This window comes from Simochromis diagramma, unplaced genomic scaffold, assembly GCF_900408965.1.
Source record: "Simochromis diagramma unplaced genomic scaffold, fSimDia1.1 OVJJ01000304.1, whole genome shotgun sequence".
NCBI lineage: Eukaryota > Metazoa > Chordata > Actinopteri > Cichliformes > Cichlidae > Simochromis > Simochromis diagramma.
This window is the reverse complement of record NW_024387030.1, coordinates 2,137,311-2,158,131: the sequence shown is the minus strand read 5'-3', so window position 1 is coordinate 2,158,131 and position 20,821 is coordinate 2,137,311. Positions and strand designations below refer to the sequence as shown.

The window sequence follows — 20,821 nt, the reverse complement described above, 5'->3', positions numbered from 1 at the left end:
GCTTGAAGGTATTGTTAAATCCTCAATTCTTTGATCTTTGGGCTGAAGGAAGAACACCACTCGGTGTATAAATGCTTAATCAACAATCCCTTTATTCCATACAATTCTCATTATTCCATACAACACTTTTGAGCATTAACCATCGGGATGGGGAGATGAACAGGGTCACAGCAGATCTCAACGTGTCTGACCGTTTCTCACATTCTTATTGCTTTGGCCCCCCTTCCACAGTCATAAAACCTAAGCATCCACATTCTTTTTAAACTTATGAGCTTGGCTTCCTGTGCAGTATGTTCTGTTCTTTTCTAATCAGACAAATAAGGCCATGTTTCTCTGAAAACAGTATTTCTTATGAATCAGAAGTATACTAATATAATAATGCAAATCAGTTTAATAAATGTAATAGTTGTCACCTTCTTCTAAGTCAGGAGAATAATGCAACCTAAAACTACATAATGATTTCACAATCTTTAATTAGGGGTATAACGTGGCATAAGATAATATAATAATCTCACAGTATACAGTAACTTGAAAAGTACACCCTGTAGATCTATAGAGATTTGGATGTGTAGAAGGTTAGAAGATGATCCATCAGCTGCTGTGGCCTGACTTTGAGATTAGTTGATTTAAAAGGATTGCATCTAAGCTTGAGTTTGTGGCCTGCCCGTACTAATGCTATCCTTAATTTACTTAGTCCCAGTAAAACAGAAGTGATATATTAACATCAGAATGCCTTCTCGTTGTGTGCTATTGTGAGACATAACATAATAACGCTGTCTTTTGGTATTCAAGACAGTTTTTTAAGCTTGTTCACCAATTTTATAATCAAATTTTAGGAAATCAAAATTAACAATAAGAAACAACCTTGCCCCAATTACTGAATTGTACTTTTTACGATGAGTGTTTTTTTTTTAACAGGAGTTTCTTTTTATTCAGCAGTGACAATAAAGTATCCAGTAAATGCTGTCATAACAGTGAAGCAACTAGCTCTGGAAATCTGCTCAGTTAGTCCCTCAGTTCTTGCTCAGTGGAGGAATTCTTGCTTCATTTTTGGTCATTTTCTTTTTCAGTTCAACAGTTTGACATTCACAGATAATGACTTGAAAGAAACAGAGTGCAAATCTGTCAGAGGTGCTGTGAGCATTTTGGATGGCGTTAGGAATTCAAACTGAGTCAGTTTTCACTGCTGCAAAACTTTACATTTAGAGGTGCTTGCAGTTTTGAAAAAAAGTTTGGTTTTCTTATTGCTTGCCCGCAGGCAGGCAATATGATAGAAGGGCTTCAGCATGCACTGGTCATGGAGAATAAAAATAGTCTCTAGTCCATTCTTGAAAATGCTTCATGTACTGTAGCAACATAGCCTCTGTATGTGCACTTAAGGGCATTGACGCCATACAGCTTTTCATTTTTTAGTGCTCCAGAGTGAACAGAGGACCTCAAGGGCAGAAACTGTGCATTTTATTCAACTATTGCAGACAATCTGGCTCGTTTAGAGTCGTTTATGTGCTCTATTCTAGTTGGCAGATGTCTAATTGAGGTTAAAGGAATTATGGATGAATAAACTAAGCCTTGAGGGAAAACACACATCTCTGGTCTGGGATTTGTCTGCTACGTAGTTTGTTGGATCTCTGTGAGAGTTCACTGGTGTATGTTTAATTCAAGAAGTGAAATAAAAGCTTTTTGCTTTCAGCTGCCAGTTATTCCACTGTGGAGGTCAAATCAAGGACTCAAAGTCCCACTGTAGGGCGTGCACAATTAGACGTGTTTGCTTTTGTATCAAAGTAACTTGTAAGCTTACAGTGCCACTAAGTACTATGTAACATGTGAGTCAGTCTAGCTAGAATGCACTCTGAGTGCTCATTGTTTACAATAACTGTTTCTCAGCAACATTGTATTTTTTTTTCTTTCATTGTTACTGACATTTCTTTATGTAGTTTAAAAAAAATCCAGGGCTTGTTGGATATGACTACAAATCTTTAGGTCTGTGTAGGATGAGCTGATGTAAGTCTTACCTTTTGAAGTACTTTTTCACCATGCCAATGACTTGCATAACTACCCTTTTACACCTGTGGGCTCTTTTTGGTGGAACACAAGATAAAAATAACAGACTACCAGTGGTCTTAACATCACAAGTTGTCAAAAAATGGACAGCTGGATTTAAATTTGAATTTGATGCTGAATAAAACCATTTTGGGATTTTTAGCATCTAAATATTTTCCTTTCCTTTCCAATAACTCCAGTTCCTCTAGTGGTCACTTGAAATTGCCCTGGCAATGTCCTTACTCTTAGCTATCTATCTACTATCTATCTGTCTACATATCAAATGGGGATTTCATAAAAGCTCCTGTAGGTGTAATGTAGGTGCCCATAAAGTCTACATATCAACTACAAAAAAATAACATTATGTAATATTTTTAATTGTAGTTTTTTACAGTGAGGGTAATATAAAATCCCTTTAGAATATCAGTGCTGTTTATTATAGTCTACAATCAATTTAATGATTTATATAGTTAAGGGAATTTATCATGCTTAAAGTGCCTCAGAAACTAGTTCATTCAGAGCAGCAAATAATTTTCTTTCACTGCAAAATTTTGAGTAACCAGAAGAAAAAAACTGGTAACAAAGTTTAACAGTTGTGAACTGAATTTGTACTCCTTAACTCCAGAAATGCATATAAAAATGAAAGGAAAGCATTAATACTGGTTAATCATTCTGAGAAATTACAACTCATAAGTCAAAAGAAATACCAAGAATTCTTCCAAAATGGTTGGTATATAAGGACAAGGCTAAATACTCTGATACTACAGGCAACCTAAAATAGAATCAGAGTTTCTGATGTTTTACTAGCCACATTGTGACAGTAAGCCGTCTGGTCTTTATCCAGCAATAACACTTCCTCGTGGCCTCTGTGACAATGACCACAGAGCTGCTGTGTGTTGTAGAGACTCAGCGAGATACAATTTGACATTTTGTAATGGATGGATTAAGAAAAGAAAAATAGAACAGAAGGGGTTGCTCACTAGAGTGTAAGGATCTAAGAGTGTAAGGAAGAATGAGGAAAGAAACCCAAAAAGTCTTTGGTTGTGGATTTAAAGTGTCATCCTGCTCAGTTTGAATAGCCAAATCTGAGAAAGCCATTGTGATGTCATGAAGACTTGTCTTGACTTCAACTAGGAAAAATGTGAAACATCTTCCCGACGTTGTCCAGTCCAAGCTCGGGTTAATTGGAAAGGTTAGTGTGAATGGTTTTCTGCCCAAATGTGTTAGCTCTCTGACAGCATTGCATCCTGTCCATTGTGCACCAAATCACTGGCTCACTGTGAGCCACAGCCTCCTTGTTCCTGCACAGGACAAACTGGTTTAGATAATAGATGGATCTTCTGTTTTTTTTCTTCAGGAGTGATTAAAAGAAGCAAGTGTAAAAGAAAGCTAGAACTCCTTAGGATACATTAAACCAAGAGCAATTATCACTGTCAGGTTGAATTTATAAATGTAAGCCTGTCTGAGCATGCTCAGTCTGTTATTTGGCTTGCAGAGGATGCAGAAGTCAGAGCCATGACTTTCTTGTAGTCCAGCTCGAACCTTTAGTTTTACTAGTTAAATAAATTCTAAAAATGTGCACAATGAAATTTAAACAAACACACACAACACTTTGAGTTAGGGAACATTCAACACATGATGTTTATTTCAGTGCTGCATATTACAGGTAGAAGCTCTGGATGTAGCCACAGGGAAAAGCCTGAGCTGATTGCATTATACACTATGGTTTATTTTAATGCATTTGAGACTAATTTGTTTTTTAGGTTTAGAAGAATATGCAAGATTAAAACCCAACTTTCCAAAATTTAATCCCAGAACCACACAAATGTCGAAGCTATAGCTCCGAGCCTTCAGGGCTGAAAAATATCTAAAAGCAAAGGAAAAAACATATTCCTGCTTATCCAGTGGGTGGCATCACAGTTTGAATGGTAAATTAGTTGAGGCAAATAATAAATTTGGTTGTCTTTTGTTTCTTATCAGTTGTGTTTTATCATGTTTACTTAATTATGCTACTTCCGTCTAATTCAGAAGGGTCAAGCATTTATAGATTCATAGATTTGGGTATTTTATGTCTTAGTGCATTTTTGGATACTTAAGAGCTAACATATTAAATAATAGAGGTATGGTTTGTTCCACATGGAGAATGTAACCCTTCTTTAAACACAAACTTACAGTGCTGTGCAAAAGTCATGAGTCTTTGTTCAGTACTTTTATCTGACCTTTTTTGTTTATGTTTGTTAAGCTGACTGTGAATCATTCAAGCATAAAACAAGCCACTAAACTGAAGGGATGAACCAGTTTTTTGTCTACAAATAACAGACAGCTTAGCTCAGAATCTTAAAGGAAAAATCCTGCAAAGGCTTGATAAAGGACATGGACATAAAGGACATGAGCGATGCATCTAGACCTTTAATTGATCCCCTTACTGTTTGCTGACTGTCAAGAAGTCATACCCAATGAGGAAAAGACTTGAGGTATCTAAGAACTGGACTAAAAATCAGTGGTAGAACAGGTTTTATAGAGTGATTTATCCAAATTTGACATTTTTGGGTCAAATCATCAAAAAACATGTACAGAGAAGGTCAGAAGAAAGGCATAACAGTGTCTACAGATGACTGTCAACAGTAATTATGAATATTTATATGAAAACCATTTGATTCATTTGTCAACCTGACAATAATTACAAATATACTGTTAATGCAAGAAAAACATATCTGGATAGAAAAAACACACAATGGAACATTATTGGTCATAGATTGTCCTCACTAGAGTCTGGACCTCAACATTATTGAGGCAGGGTGGGATCATCTTAACAGAAAACACAAGGAAAGGCAGCCAACATCCAAACAAGAGCTCTGAATGTTTTCTGAAAAAGCTTGGGAAACCATTCCTAACGACTACTTAATGGGATTCAAAGACAGCTTGCCTGACCTACTGTAACTAGTTTAGGCCGTGCTGAAGAATAAAGGTGGTCATACCAAATATTAATGCTTAGGTTTATTAAAGTTATACAAATTCGGTCTTTAACTCAAATATTCTTCATCCATGCATGTTTGCACGTTTTTCAATAAATTGTTACACCATTGCTAAACTTATTCGCGCTTCTTCACACGCACATGAACTTGAAAGACATCTCATACTTAATCCATAGAGTTTAATATGATGTCAGCCCATCCTTCACAGCTATAATGGCTCCAAATCTTTTGGGAAGGCAGTCCACATGGTTTGGGAGTATGTTTATGGAAATATTTTTGGCTGCAGATGTAGCTGCTGGGTTATGGAAACACACTGTGCTTAAACTAATCTGAAGGCCTCATGAAGTTTGGAGGACTGTAGCGATTGACTATAGAACTTAGCAATTTTAAATGGCCTTCCACATTGTGGCTGAGTTGCAAATGTTTGTTGAAGTAGTCAAGGTGCCTGGGTGCTTGATTTTATATATCTGTGCCCTTGGAAATGATTGGAACGTGTGAATTCAATGATTTTCATGAATGATGGATAGTTTTAGAGATACTGCATATTACGTGTTCTCCTGCCATATATATTAAATATGGGGTGGGTCAATATTTTTGCGCAGTACTGTAATCTAAGAATATAAAACACAGCTAACTGCTCCAGTTTTTTTTTTTTTAAACCAATGCTACAAGTTGCTCAATTGTGCATAGCGCTCAGCCAGCATTCCCAGTATATCAGCTGACCTCAGTGCCAGCCAACATCAGCTGATGCCCTTCTGTACATTTTAAGCCTACAATTGCCCTTGTTGCTACACAATACTTTAAAAGGAAGCATTGACAAGTGGGCTGCATAGTATTTCTCACAGTTTTGTTTTGGTTGACGCTGATATTCTGCTGTCACGGACCTAGGCTTTCCATTAAGGTGACTGGAAGGGCATGAACATCTCAGAGCTGAAACAGACTACCAAATACAAATTACAATTATTGGAAATAACATTCATATTTTGAATAAAGTGTTCTCATTGCTATTTGTTTGCCTATGTTTAGATGCTAAGCAGTTCAGTGTTGCTGGCGTTACAATTTTTATCTTAAAAATGGCTTCTGGCTAGGATTAGGGTTGTTTCACTGTCACAGTGAACTAAAATGTTAAAGCTGCAGGGTGTAAAACATGAACCATGAGCTGAAAGATGCTGCAAGGGAACTGTTATGTTTATGACAAGCAACCTTCTTTGTATTGCATTTCTTACAGTCATTTAATCTGTTATTAAAAAAATGTCTAGTGCAGCTTTAAGTCTTAAAAATTGCAGATCACGGATAACACAGAACATTATCAGAACAAAGTAAAGATTGTCTAATTGGTCCTTTATAGAAAAATAAATATCAGGTCAACAAATACTGTAAAGCTACTAAAAGGCATCAAACAGTTATTTAAATCCAGACTTTAGCTCTGTCCCGATGGACTTGTTTTTTCACACTTCAAATGGATAAATAGACCTTTTCAGGGAAAAGTTAATCATTGATCAACCAATTACTTTAAGTGAATCTTAGAACGGTATGGATTAAATTAAATTTCCCTGCTCCCAGGTTGTCTAGTGAGGCTAAACAGTGTGGCTGTGGGAAATGTAGCAACAGATGCTGCTCATGTGGGTGGTGTACTTATGGTTTGCCCAATAATCTTACACTTCAGTGAGTGAGAAGTGAGAAGCATCATGTTGAGTGGGTTTTTAAAGCAACTGCAAGCCGAGAACCTGTGTTTAAATAATCTAGTGTATAATTCAATAAAGTGGCGCTTGTGTGTATTTTAGAATATGTTTATAGCTTTAAGAATTGTTCAGTGCTGATGAATTTTGACTACACAGCTCAAAATTTGTTTAGAGATTTTTGCTTCAATGCAGCACTATTTGCTTTCTCTACTTGAGAAATGATGATGCAGTTTTTTTTCCCTGAGAAACAGACACAAGCCTACATGTCAAATTTGCACCAGTTCTATGACTAAAGGCTCCACCATTCCTCATTTCCCTTGGTGAAATAACTTTAGGTTTCCAGCCAGCCAGGCATATAAACACTGGAATTTGCATTGAGAAAAAAGGTCAAAAGATAGAGGGAAGGAGTATCCAGAAGGAGTCTCATGTTAAGGGCAATCACATCTTGGCTTAGTTGGTTTTAGCTGCTTTTCAAAGAAAGCTGTCAAGGGAGAAAACAGACAATACAGCTAAAGGCAAAAAGCAACCGGGCCCACAGTATAATGTCATTACATGCTCATGATTGATTTATGTTGCTAGGCTTTCTTTTCATTATTGGTTCAAGTTAATCTCGCAATATTTTTTTTCTGGCAGACAATGCAATTTAATCTTATTATTACTATGCTCACAGTTTGCCAGAAGGTAAAAGGACACATTTCATTGTTTCTACCTTGACCTTATCTACCATATCAAAGAACACAAACTCTTTTAATTAAATTCCTCTCAATAGTCGTTACTCATTTGTAGGTGATGCACATGTGATCACTAATGTAATTGGAATACAACCATCTATCCATTTTCTCAACCTCTCATCCTAGCCCAGATGTCATAGGAAACGAGGCAGGGTCGTCAGTCATCATGGGGGTAGAACGGAGACACAGAGCCATTCATGCTCACATCTATGTCTAATTTGGAATTGCCAGTGATTCTATGTATAGCAATAGGAATTCTCCAGAGATTTTCCAACAATGCATTCCACAGTAAATCTACTAATGTCAACTAAAACCCATTAATATGTGTGCAAATTACACCCGTCTAGATTTAAGATACTTTTAAGTCATTGTTAAATTATGTTAAATGTTACCAAATGTTATGCCCAAACACAGAATTTTCTAGCTTTTGAAAAGTTGGTGGACGAGAAATGTCAGTGGATCATAATTAAGTCTCCATCCTCTGGGATACAAAATTTCATACCATGTCAACTAATACATTTTGCTGGAAGAGTCTCCTACACACCAGACTTATCGATACAGCCATAGCCAGATATGAAAATGAAGTATATACCTATATAGAATAATTTCAGCTACTCCCTTATTCCACTGGATCAACAAAGCAGGTAGCTCTAAATGTTTGATTTGGTAGATTTTTACACCAGATGCCGTTCATGACATAACCCCAAAGTGATGTGTGTTTTCTTAATGTCAGACCAGGGGTTTTGCTTGTTAGGAAAATATGTAAATGACTAGACTACAGAGCCTCTGAAGAATATAACTAACTACTTATATGATTCTTAAATATGAGGAGACCATGTTCACTTAGTGCCAGTTTCTTGCTCGTCTCCTAAGGTGCAAAGCTACATGGTACAACTAAAATTTATTGTGCATTTAGTGTCAGTGATATAATATTGTTACCTTCTCAACATATGGAATAGATCAGCAGGGTTTCCTGCTCATGGCAGATTGTTATTCAGGTCATGCCAGCTGAGATCCAAGGTTGCAGAGCCAATATGTTCTTACTGCAGTGTGTTCATTCCAGTTTCTGGTGTACGGGATTCTCTGTCTTTGGGCTTCCTTGAAAATGTGGATATTTAAGAAGCATTATGTGGTTGTGCTTAGTAAAGGACGAAGAAATTGTGGTGTGGGTGTGTTAAGTACCTGCTGCACTCCTGGTTATGAACAGTTTAGGATGGTAGTGAAATGTACCTGAGCTTCTTAGTGTGGAAGTAAATTAACTGATTAGCTAAGCACTACTGAGATAGGCTAACATGTATTGTACACATAAGAAGCGTGTCAGAGAGCATGGGACTTAACCTATATTTAACACGCAGGGGTTACAAATTTGAAATACAGTAACAGAGAAAACACACCACGAGCAGAATCATGTATGGGATGAATTACATTCCATTGCAAGCTAGTTTCAAATGAGAGAACCTATTATAACCGCATTGTACTGTATTATTCCTAACGCACTGAATTAGGGCATAGTGCTGCATGCTGGCATTAAAGCTAGAATTATGCACACATTTAGTCTTTTATTCAGCAATAAAAGTTGGAGATTGTTCTCCAAAAAATGTCCCACATCAGCCCTGGTTAGCAGTACAGTTCTGCTATAGATTAAACATGTGGTAGGTGTACAGTAAAGGAGCCTTTGCGCTTTTTCTCTCTCAGGTGCTATTTTGCTTCAGGCTTTATCAAAGCATGTTTCTGTTGCTGATAAGCAAACCACAGCAAAAGCTAACAGCTGCCTTGGGACACTGTAGCTACATTAGCCATAGCAGATTTCCAACCTTTACAGATGCTAATGCTCTGCCTCAAGGGAATAAGCCAAGAAGCTGACAACTGTACACAACTGAGGAAAGGAAATAATACGCTGCATGACATGATATGCATGAAGTGCAGGGCAGTGGTTTGCGTTAGCTTCTTTAATAGGGCTACCTTGTATTTCTGGTCTAGGGAAACAAAACAATTCAGTTTGAATCTGATTGTCTCTAAGAGTAGCTGTGTATATGGACCTAAACTAATAAGCTACTTAGCACAAGGAACCTAATAACAACCATGACATAATTATGTGCAGCAAAACACTAATGTGTGAAACAACAGACAAGCACATGGTGTAGCTCATGTAGCTCCCTAATTGTCTGTGTTAGCCTCTGTTGAGCAGCTGGAGGGACACAGTGTCACATATGATGGAAAAACAAAGCACTGACCCTTGGAACCCCAGCTGGAGTTACTCCGTAACATTCTCCATCCACGGAAAGAAATATCAGATTGCAGCTGACCTCAGTCCTGCTGCTCGAAATCCCAATGCCGCCATAAGAGGCTTTACTACAGGCTAGAGGCGGGTGAATAGGGATAATTTAATGAAACATTAGACAAGTGCACTCCACAGTCCTTTAACAAATTGCTTCTCTGACTGCCAAGCTTGGCTCAATTTGGGTTGCCTGAAGGAAGAGCCGAGTTAAAAGAGCAAAGAAAAGAGAAGAATGAGCAGTTATTCACCTGCAGCATTTGGGGAGGGGCGGGGGCTTCAGATATGATGGTTCATCAAAACAATTGAAATATTGGAGATGAAGCTGTGCTGTCAAGCCGCCCTTAGAAAGACTACTAGTGGATTTCAGAATTTTCTGAAGGACGGATTAAGTGTGATGGCAGGCTGTTGACTTCTGACCAGGAAAAGCAGAAGGCAGCACTTTCCCCGATCCACAGCCACCTATGGGCATAAACAGGTGGCTGCCGGGGTACTGGCAACGCTTATTGCCAGGGTAGGCGAGTAAACAGTGGCCTTGTTAAGATGCTGGCACAGCCCAGGAAAGCATTTTTTGTGGTGTCACAAAGTGGATTCACCGCCCATGGCTTCTTTGCGCTACATATTATTCTTAAGCTTAGGATTTAAAGGTAGCCCCTGAGTAAAGCCTTGAATTAGCTTAATGGGAAGGATCAGGCACGTGACTCAAACCTCACGTGCAGAGATAGTCACAAACCGCCGTCTAAAACCAATATGATGATTGATTTTGTTTTGCTGGGAGAATGAATTATGCCCATGCATGTGTCTCTGTATTTCGGGTGGATTTGGAAGTGTGTGCGAAGCATATGGATCCCTGATGTCTCAATAATGAGGGCAGAGAAAGGCTTGCAGACATAAAATGGTTTTTGGCTGTACTCTTTTCTTGTGGGTGCATACGCTTTAAGATGTAACATTGTTCATCACATTGTTAGACTCTCCCACATACATTTATGTAAAGACACACAAACCCAAGACTGCCAAAGAGAAATGAAGAAACACTTTTTTATTGGTTGGGTTTCGCTTCACAGCATTGCATTCATCAAGCTAACATAAGCAAAGAGTGAAGTTTAAAACGGCTGCTGTTTTGCTTATGCTTAAGCAAATATGTATCTGGAAATGTTTTGGTATAGCCTGACTACATTTTTTCAGGGTTTTTAAAGGAGGCATGCTTGATAACAAAAATCAAGAATATGCTATTAAACCATTTATTACCAAGTTTTTCTGGTAGCCATCAGTAAAACTTTACATTGTATAATAATTGTTGGCATCAAGATCAAAGATCATGCTTTTTTCATTGAACCTGTTTGAAAGACTTTCATTTATGCACAGAGCTGCTAGAGGTTACTTTGCTTTAAACATAACGACGGGTCAAACAAAAGATTGCAGAAAACAACAAAGAGGAGGACAGTTTCATTGAAAGAACAAATGAAAGCCGAGTACAGATTCATTGGACAGTATTGTTTGGTTCAAGATTCCCTGTAATTTAAAGGTTTATTAGTAGTGTGCAGACCATTTTCCTTTAAATGACATAATAAGTAATACAGCTAAATTACCAGGTTTGTAATCTGGGTGACATGATCCCTTTTTAACCAACCTTTATCATAGTAGAGCTCATTCATTTGAAATGAAATGCAATAAACAGTACGAAGAACTATAATCAGATCACTCAAGATATTTTCTTAATACTTTGCATTAATTCAAAGTATTTTGTGTTACCATGCAATACAGTGTATTCCTCTAATCCATAGAAAGCCGAATTAGAAATATGCAGCAGATGCTGTTTCTGCCAAAGCTCATTGAGACGTACTTTGACACATCAGCTTACACTGGATGTAACACCAGCTAATGCAGGGTTTGTGCGTGTGCAGCGAACTGACATTGTTGAGTATTAGATTAATACTGTGCTGCTGTGTATTGTCTAGGAAGTTAATGCTGAAGTTTTTTACATGGTATGTTCTCCAGATTAAATTCTTTATTTATTTTTTTAAATAGAAAGTGATAGCAGTATTATTATAATAATAATAATAATAAGAAGAAGAAGAAGAAGAAGAAACAATGAATTAAATATTGTCAAATTTTATACTGTTAGTATTCAGCTGGCAGCTACTACAGTTTTCAGCATTTAGTTGACTAAATGCTGAATGGTCTTCATATTTATTTCTATTTTCTGAAATTTCGTTAATTATAAAATTAATTTAAATTGTTACTTTAAAGGGAAATTTTGTATTTCAGTGAAACTAAGCCAAAATAAAGGCAAAGGAAAAGGAGCAGCAAGCTGCTGTATCCATAGTATCCTATATTCAGCTGATGCTGTGAGCTATAGGCACATCTATAGCTTCAATCATAAAAGCTTGTGAAAGAAGTAAAAAGAGCCCATTCATCATGTAAGGTGTCACTTTTTCCTGGTCTCTCATTACTGTCGTATCTCTAGTATGTTTCTAGTTGTTTCTCTTATGTCAGTGTGCTGTAACTGGATTGGGCAAAGAAGGATAACTGCTGCATTTTTCCCACAGCACAATTGATAGTCAGAAGTTGCCAATGAAATAAACTGATGGCACCGTATCACTTAATCTCAGCAGTATTATGGGAAACCACATCATGCTGATATAAGCTGTCACATATGATAAAATTTACAGCATATATTTCACTACAGAGCTCTGCTGTCATGCACATTTATTTAAATATTTACATATTTATGCTGAGTGGTCCCTTATTGTGTGATATCAGAAATGCTAACTGAATCTAATCGCTGCTTTGGATGACATAGCTGCCATTCTAGGTTGCAAAGAAAACTGTGAGGTGTTTTTCTGTGCAGTGAAGCCATTTAAATGGGTTCTTTGACCTCAGCTCACAGTCATCCTGAAAAAATCTGTTTCTTTCCTTTTCACGCTCTTTATTTTGCAGTGGTTTTTTCCACTGTGCATTGTGACTGGAGTTTCTTGTGACTCCTTATTCTGTGTCATTTCATGGCAGCAATAGATCACAGAAGAGAAGGAAACAACTGGGCTGATTTTTGTTTACCCAACACAAGGCATTTGTATTTCCTCTTCAGTGAAAGAGGGAGAGCTGGGTGAGGAAAGGTTCTCGTTTGTAATAGACTCTGACCCATAAGGACACCACCACTAGCATTAAGGAAAGACTTGGCTATTGGTCCAGATCAAGAATTGCAAATCAAGTTCTTTCCAGCCTTAAGCTTATGACACGACATGCCAAAATATCTCAGCTTAGACTTATAATAAGAAAAAAATCTCAGTAAAGGCATTAGGAAAAGCTTGCATCCCTGAGATCTGTCTGTACACTCACAAGCACTTTGCACAGATCTGTGGTATGCAGGATCTAAATGAGTCCACAGGCTTTTTCTCAGGTAATGCTGACAAGCAGAACAATCACATTAAACTCTGCATGCGTCATTAAAATATCCATTGCTGGCTCTGTAGACAAGTATTAAGATCTCTCTATGGCAGGAGTTTGGGAAATTTACCTTTGATCAGGAAATATCCAGAAAGGCAGTACATAAGTAGGATTCATGCTTAATAATCAAAAGGGGCAGTGGTCTGTTTCTATTTCATTTTAAATCTTTGCTTTAGATTTTTTTTTTCTTTGTTCTTTTCATTTTAGAGGGATTAAACCTTTCACAGATGTTTTACCATGTCCAGTCACAGTCTTGGAAGGTTGCCCATTGTAACAGCTTTGTTTCAGCGCATTCATTTCGACGTCAGAGGCCGGGATTAGTTTCTTTACACATGAGGGCAGAATGTCGCAGCCACAGTGTGGTCTGTTAGATTGTGTTCGATTCTAACGTCACAGTGAGCAAAACGAGAAAATATAAACTGTAAAAATGACTGCCGTGTTCTCGAGCATTGAGCTGGACCCAGTGCATGCTGGTTTATTAAGACTATAACTTGCTAGCATTTAGCAAATTGACTGTGGAAGCCTTAGTAGGCTTTAAAGTACTAATGAGATCATCCAACAGTGCCTTAAGAACACCTCCACCCGCTGCAGGATGTAACAAGTAATTAGCTTTCCATATGAAATATTAACATGCATTTTTTTTTTCTTGTAGGTCTCCTCATTTACCCAAAAAGCAGGAGAGCACTACATTAGCGTGACCAAGATCTTTATCTTTAAACCTCCATCCTCATTTGTACAATTTATTTTATCAAGTTCTTCAAGTGTAGTGATATAAAAGATATTTGGCTTAGAAATGCAGAGATGTGTTTGAAGTGTATTAAGCATTACATCACAACTGGTCTATAAGGTCTATAAGCTATATGGTTAATAATTCTAAATAAAAGAATAGGGTTAAATATCAAAGAGGCAAACTGCAATTAGGAGATATGCTCTGAGGCAAAATAACCAAAGTTTATAAAGTGAAACTTAAAAGTTTATTAATAACCTAAATGTGTGAGGAGAAAATAATTGTGGCATTGCTTTGTGGCATTCTTAGCCAACTTTTTTCCTAATGAAGTTGAAGAACTATCTCCTAAAAAGAAGTGGCTCCAAAAAGGTAGTTCAATGACAGAGCAATAGACTGGAAAATATGATATATATTCCTGTTCTCAACTCTTCCTCATTTATGCCTTCTTGTTCCAGTAGTCCACTTCTATTCAGTGTATACAAGATCACAGGACCCTAAAAGCTTTCATCAGGAACTCAATGAGACGTGGCAAACAATACTAGATGCCAACTTTAAGCTAATTGCACAATTTACCATCAAGTGCAGGATCTACCAAGGAAAGGCCCTGTCCCCGTTGCAGAGGGAGTGGCTGGCATCCAAAAATCCTACCAGTGGCTGGACAAAGGTGGACTAAAAGACAGCGCAGAGGCACTTATCATGGCAGCACTGGAACAAGCTCTCAGCACAAGATTGATAGAGGCTGAGGTCTATCACACCAGGCAAGACCCCGGGTGCAGGCTGTGTAAAGATGCCCCTGAGACAATCCAGCACATAACAGCAGGGTGCAAGATGATAGCAGGCAAGGCATACATGGAACGCCATAACCAAGTGGCTGACACAGTGTACAGGCACATCAAAATGGGAGATTTCTAGGGTAGTTGAGAGTGACCAAGCTAAGATCCTGTGGAACTTCCAGATACAGACAGATAAACTGGTGATGGCCAACAAACCGGACATAGTAGTGGTGGACAAGCAAAGGAAGACGGCTGTAGTGATAGATGTAGCTATACCGACTGATAGCGACATCAGGAAGAAGGAACATGAGAAGCTTAAGAAATACAAAGGGCTGAGAGAAGAACTCAAGAAAATGTGGGTGTGGGTGAAGGCAATAGTGGAGGGAGGGAGGAAGACGACAAAGCGGACAAAAAAAAAGATCTGAGATTTCTGTCCACTAGAAAGCAGTCGCAGGAAAAGCAAAGACACAGTGTATGACCTTCAAGCTCTGGTAGACGACCTGAATTGAAGGATAAAGACCGCCTCTCACTGCGAGAGGAGAATTTTTAATATATTATAATATATTAAAAATTTTCCTCTCGCAGTGAGAGGCGGTCTTTATCCTTCAATTCGGTGGATTTTTTTTTTTTTGTGTGTGGATTTTTGTTTGAAACTTTCTGAGCTGTGTGCATTAGTTAAAATCCATAATTTTATAGTTCAGATGATTTTTCATCAGCCATCTGAAAAATAGACAAATTTCATTTACAATTGGAGACTTATTGTGAAGTATTGGGTTTGACAGGTGTGATGATTGTGGTGTTATTGTGTGCAGTTGAATAGAGCAACAACAAGGGCAGACAAGGAAAAGCAAAACTTAAGTTCTTAAATAAGTGTCAGTGCACAAGATTAAGACTGTCAGTTAGATTCTCAGGTAGGACAAACTAAATTCAAATTGCCTGTGTTTTTCAAACTTGAGTAAAGGTGGACTGTGCAGCTTCTGTGACAGCTTGATGTGACTGGTGTTATATGAATCATACAACAATGAAGTCTTTTTTTCATTAGGGAAACAATTACACAAGTACAACTCATAACAAATTGCAATGTTATTATCTTTTCACTGCCTTTTTCCAAAGAACAAAGAGTTCTTAATGACATTCTCTGGTAATATCACTCACTGGTATTCTACAAGGCAGAAAATGTAAAGCACATTCAAAAACTATTCAACCTACAAGGTTTGCAGGAATGATTCATTAGCTGACTCGTGTTAATCAGGGATGTATTGAAATATGTAACGTCCCTTGTTAACCTTTCATTTTGTGCCGGCTGAAAAAACTGTAGTCAGCCAGGAGGCATAATGATCACTGTATGATAGATTTTAATAACATATTTATAACTCAGGAATGTAAGTAGAGTTTTTGGTTGATATGTCTGAGGATATAAGCCATTACTGGGTAATATGTGTAAACGTCAGGCTAATGGTACATTATTTCATATAAAATCTTGGCAAATAATAATACTAGAATAAAAGAATAGCCAAGCTACATCCCATAAGTTGAAAATAATCAATAAATTGTGACACATTTAGTGGAAGAATACTTTACAATAAATCCATTCTATAAAATATTTGAAATGACCCCCCAAATATTATTAAAGGAGTAAATCATTACAAACTTGTAGCACACAAAAAGTTCATAAAATGTTACTAATGTTCTACAGCACATGTCATAAAAATGGACCGAAGTTTAAATTTAAACTCGTGGTGGTTTTTTTTCTTTCTTTTTAAAAAAAACGAAATAAATATTATTATTTTTAGGTTGAAACCATTAGGCTACAGTTAGTTTTAAGGTTTAAAACAGTCAAGCTAAGGTTAAAGGTGGAAAAGTTAAGCTAACAGTACAGAAATGTTAGAAAGATGAACCAAATGGCAAACAGAACAGACCTACTATGATTTAAAGCTAACAGGCTGTGTTTGTGTTTAGAGGTTTAGTCATTTTCTACTGCATTCATCATTTAGATGTTTGTGAACTTTATATCTAACTACAGGCAGAGTGCTTATGTTAAAATTAATGCACTGAAGTAGTTATTCAGTCTGTTTGGGAGTGTCTTCTGACAACTGGGATGGTTTTTTGTGTTCAGATAGATATGGATTTAAATGTTAGAGCATTAACCCGACAATTCTAAAGGTTTCAGCCAAAGATTTACAGTTTCCACTCAGAGTCAATAGGTGGTGTTTATGCGGCTGGATATCTGCTGGACAATGATACATTATAGTGACTTTAGTAGGGCACTTGAAGAAATGAGACTTCAAAGAAGCAACTGAGATAGCAGCTGCCCAATCAGATCTCACTTTGGAAGGATAATAGCATTCAGGTCCCTGGAGGCAGAAATGAGGATGTGTCATAAATTATGAATTTCCATGAGAACAGATATGGATGGTGGTGTCATGCAATAATTGGCACAGCACTTAGCTCCAAGAGAAGCTGGCTGGTGGCTGAGTGATGTACGCCGCGGGCACCTGCCTGGAAAACATGTTGAAGTGATTTGCAAAGTCAGCATGACGCAAAGAAGCGTCCTTTATTATCATGTTGACCCAAGGCTGTATGATTGGGCCACACAGTAGGGAACAACAGTAGGTTCAAGGTTAGAAGAAAACTGTGCCTATGGTGTGAACCTGGAATTGAAACTATACCCACACATCTTACTACCCAGCAGTGCAACTCTAAGTTCAGGCATGACGTAGTCAGGTAAAATGAGAAAAGTGATAAGCTAAAATGTATGTGTGTGTGTGAGAGAGTTTTAAATAATAAACCACACTGATTTCCAGTCAATGATAAGCGATCAGTAAACACTATCTTCATTAGAAAGAACTAAGCTATACCAAAACAACTTTACATTTTTCAGCAAAGAACAATGCAGTGCATAACAAAGCATTTCAAAACACACGTTCTTTAATTATATGCAGTCTTTGCAGATGGAAAGTTTGTGTGAAGGAAGGGGAAAATGGCAAAGCAATGTACAAGCTTACAAAGCATAAGAAGGTAAAATGCAATCTGAACCCAAACTGTACTTCTACGTACATAAAATCAGATCTCCCTCTGTTTCTGCAACAACAAAATACCAGTATATGCCGACCCCAGCCAAGCAGTCAAAGGTTGCTACAGCTGGCAAGACTTTTCTGTGAAGTGTTCCTTGACCTGGATTTCACCAACTTTGCTGTCAGTGTGTTAGAGCGCTCAAACACTAATAGAAAGACCTTGTTTCCTCATTAGGATAGAGATCTGTGCCAGTGTTTGGAGCAGTAGTCTAAATTTAACTGGTAATTATGTAACATCTCGGGATGTGTTGTGGAGTAACACAAGTATTATTACTTCAAAGACTAAATAAGCAACATGACCCATAAATTTAAAAAAAGGAATGGATAATGTGGAATGCATTACTTTTTGAGTAACCACAACAAACCTTATTATTAGACCAGTTGAACTGTTTTTATTTGATATTGCAAGTAAAAACACTGTAAGGCAGCCACTATGAAAAGATGGTAGAGAGGTCCAGTCTTAGGTCAATGTCTTAATAAAACTTAAAGAGGTAGTTTAAACACAGTTCACATTTTACAGGTATCTGATTTTCTTATTAATTAATTTTGATAGACTGTGTGTGCTTAGATCCTGATTTTGATCTGATCATTATTAGAGCCACTCTTTAAAGATTAGAAAGGTGAGCCTCATGATCACAGCAGTTGTGTTGGGAACATTGATTTTTAAATTGTGATGACGCTATGCTTATTTTATGCATTTTCCCCCTAAAATGTAACAAATTAATTGTCTAAGAACAAAACACCAGTCATAAAGAAATCTTGTCATGTATCTTACTAGATATAATAAATCCAGAAACAAGCAGCAAATATAGAGGCAGGTTTCAAAATTATGCTGCCCCCAAAACAACAGATCAAACTCCAGACCTCGGCTATAGGTTTCTAGGGCCACTCGTCTCTCTTCTTCTAAATAAACAGGATTAGAAGCCACACAAATGTCCAAGATCAGTGCCATTTCTCATCCCATCCTGCTCCCTGTCTCTCCGCATTGTTTTCCTGCAGGTGAAAAAGTGAACGGATGAGGTGGAGGACACACACGTGCACACACACACACACACACACACACACACACACACACACACACACAAGCACACACACAAACGTCACCTTGCAACATTCATCCGTGGGAGGAAGAGAACAACTTTGGATTGTTTGTTGCCCGCAGGAGGAATTCAAGGTCAGTGCATAGTGCGTTCACACACGAACTCACAGAGTCTGACTTGAGAACAAATAAACAGAAGGACAGTCTTCCTTTCTGTTGCTGCTTGACTATAATTATAAGCTTAATAGATAAATAATAGAGTTTTATATCGGTATTTATTGACAGTTCCTTTCATCCTTGCATTCTTTCACCAGTTTTTTTTTTTTTAATCCTTTTCAAGTAAGTTTGCATCTTTGGTTGCCCCTTTTTAACCCCTCCCCCCGACACACACACACACATACACACACTTCCTTCCTTTCTTTTCTTGATCTTGCAAGTCTTACTTCCCTCTTTCTTTTTTCTCTCTTCATTTCTTACTTCCTTACTCATCTCTGCTTGGCTCTGAATTTTATCCCCTCCTTCCTCTCTCATTTATTTTAATCCCCGCTTTCTTTTTCATTTTGCTTCTGCTGTCCTTCCTTCTGTCCTTTATCCCCCCTTAACATTTCTTATATCTAAAGAAAACCACTAGTCAACACACCAAACAAACATTAGGCTGTCCAAGGATTTTTTTCCCTGTGAAGTCCACATACTGGGAAGAATTTGGATTTTAATTGCTTCCCCATAGATCCCTGCCTCACCAAGGAACTGGGTTAATTGCATAAGAAGACAGAGGCATTTTAATTGAATGCTGCCAGCCACAGTAACTCCAGCAAAGCCGTGTCGCAGGTTATTTAGCTACAGCTATGGAAATAAAGATGATATCCAGCTGTTTTCTGGGAATGACGACGCCAGTTTCAAAAAGCTTTTAAAGTGTCATTCCTGCAAAGACATCCTGACAGGATCATGTTTACTGTGTCTATTTAGCAGTTCAATGCTGTAAGTGAGCTACACCTACAAAGGTTGCTTTAAGGTTAAATATAGTACAAAAACTTTACTTACTACTAAGTTTTCAAAGCCTTCACTTCATCTCAATCTAACATTGCTTCCTCTAACCGATTCCCATGGGGGAAGGGATTTGATATCCCTAAGCAGCAATGTATGAATCTATCCACTTCAAGTTAACATGGTGTTTTTGCCAGGGTCTTAAGGGTGGAAGGAAGTGAAATAAGTTTAGTTCATCATGCTCACCTATTTGTTATAATCATGCCCCAAAAGTGCTGAAAACAAGCAAGCACTAAGGTTTCATGTCGACCACACAGTGGCATTAGTTGTGCACTTATTAGTTAACTGATAGTCCTCAGGCTGATCTCACAGCTGCATTATTAACCAAGAAACTGTTAAATGTCAGGATGATAAACTAATGCACTCAATGTGTGGAAGTCAAACGTTTTTATTCCCATTTTATTCCCAATTGTATTCTGGGATTTTAGCCAGTCATTAGTAAGAACAGACAAGGATTTCACACAATACCTGATCATCCCTCCTCAGCCCCTCAGTTTATATCTAGCCTTCTTTCTCCCTGCTTTCTTTTCCTTGAATTTCCCTCCCCTGCCTTGTTCTTTCTTCTTTCGGCCTTCTCTGCTGGATTCTGTTTTATCAAGCTCTGCTTCCTTTAGTTCTCTTAATCCTTGATTCCCTGATTGGTTTTATTGTTCCCTTCCTCACCCCCTGATTTTTTTTCTGCTCCCAGCCTCCCTCCTGTCATTTCTTCCTTATTTTTATTTTACTTCCTATATTCAAAAGGCCTAAATTTGAATCAAAACTACTTCTAGATGCTAATAGAGGCTTGGAATAAATATCATGTACTGTATGTATACAAATTATAACAGGGTCAAATATACGCAGAACGCAGTCAGCTCTGCATGTGGCACTGGGCAAAACAACAGATTGATTTCATTAAATTAGTCTTCTGTAAATGCACTCTCCTATATTAGTACCTAATACAGAAATGGTATGGTACAACTAAAAAAAGAGGCAGATTTAAATCAGGGAATTACAAACTATGCAGTTGTCTGT

At 37.7% G+C, this 20,821-nt stretch overlaps 1 protein-coding gene across 4 annotated transcripts in view; it reads left to right on the top strand.

The window, feature by feature from the left end:
* Positions 1–20,821, top strand: part of LOC120739480 (leucine-rich repeat and fibronectin type-III domain-containing protein 2) — a 134,169-nt gene that overhangs the window by 30,909 nt on the left and 82,439 nt on the right. The window contains exon 2 of one of the 4 annotated variants that reach the window (XM_040041241.1): positions 18,724–18,898. The exons of 2 other annotated variants lie outside the window; for them this stretch is intronic. The gene's annotated coding sequence lies outside the window, so the exon portion shown is untranslated. Of the gene's footprint in view, positions 1–498; positions 18,899–20,821 lie in introns of those variants that run through there. One more of the 4 variants, XM_040041243.1, reaches the window with a different exon arrangement.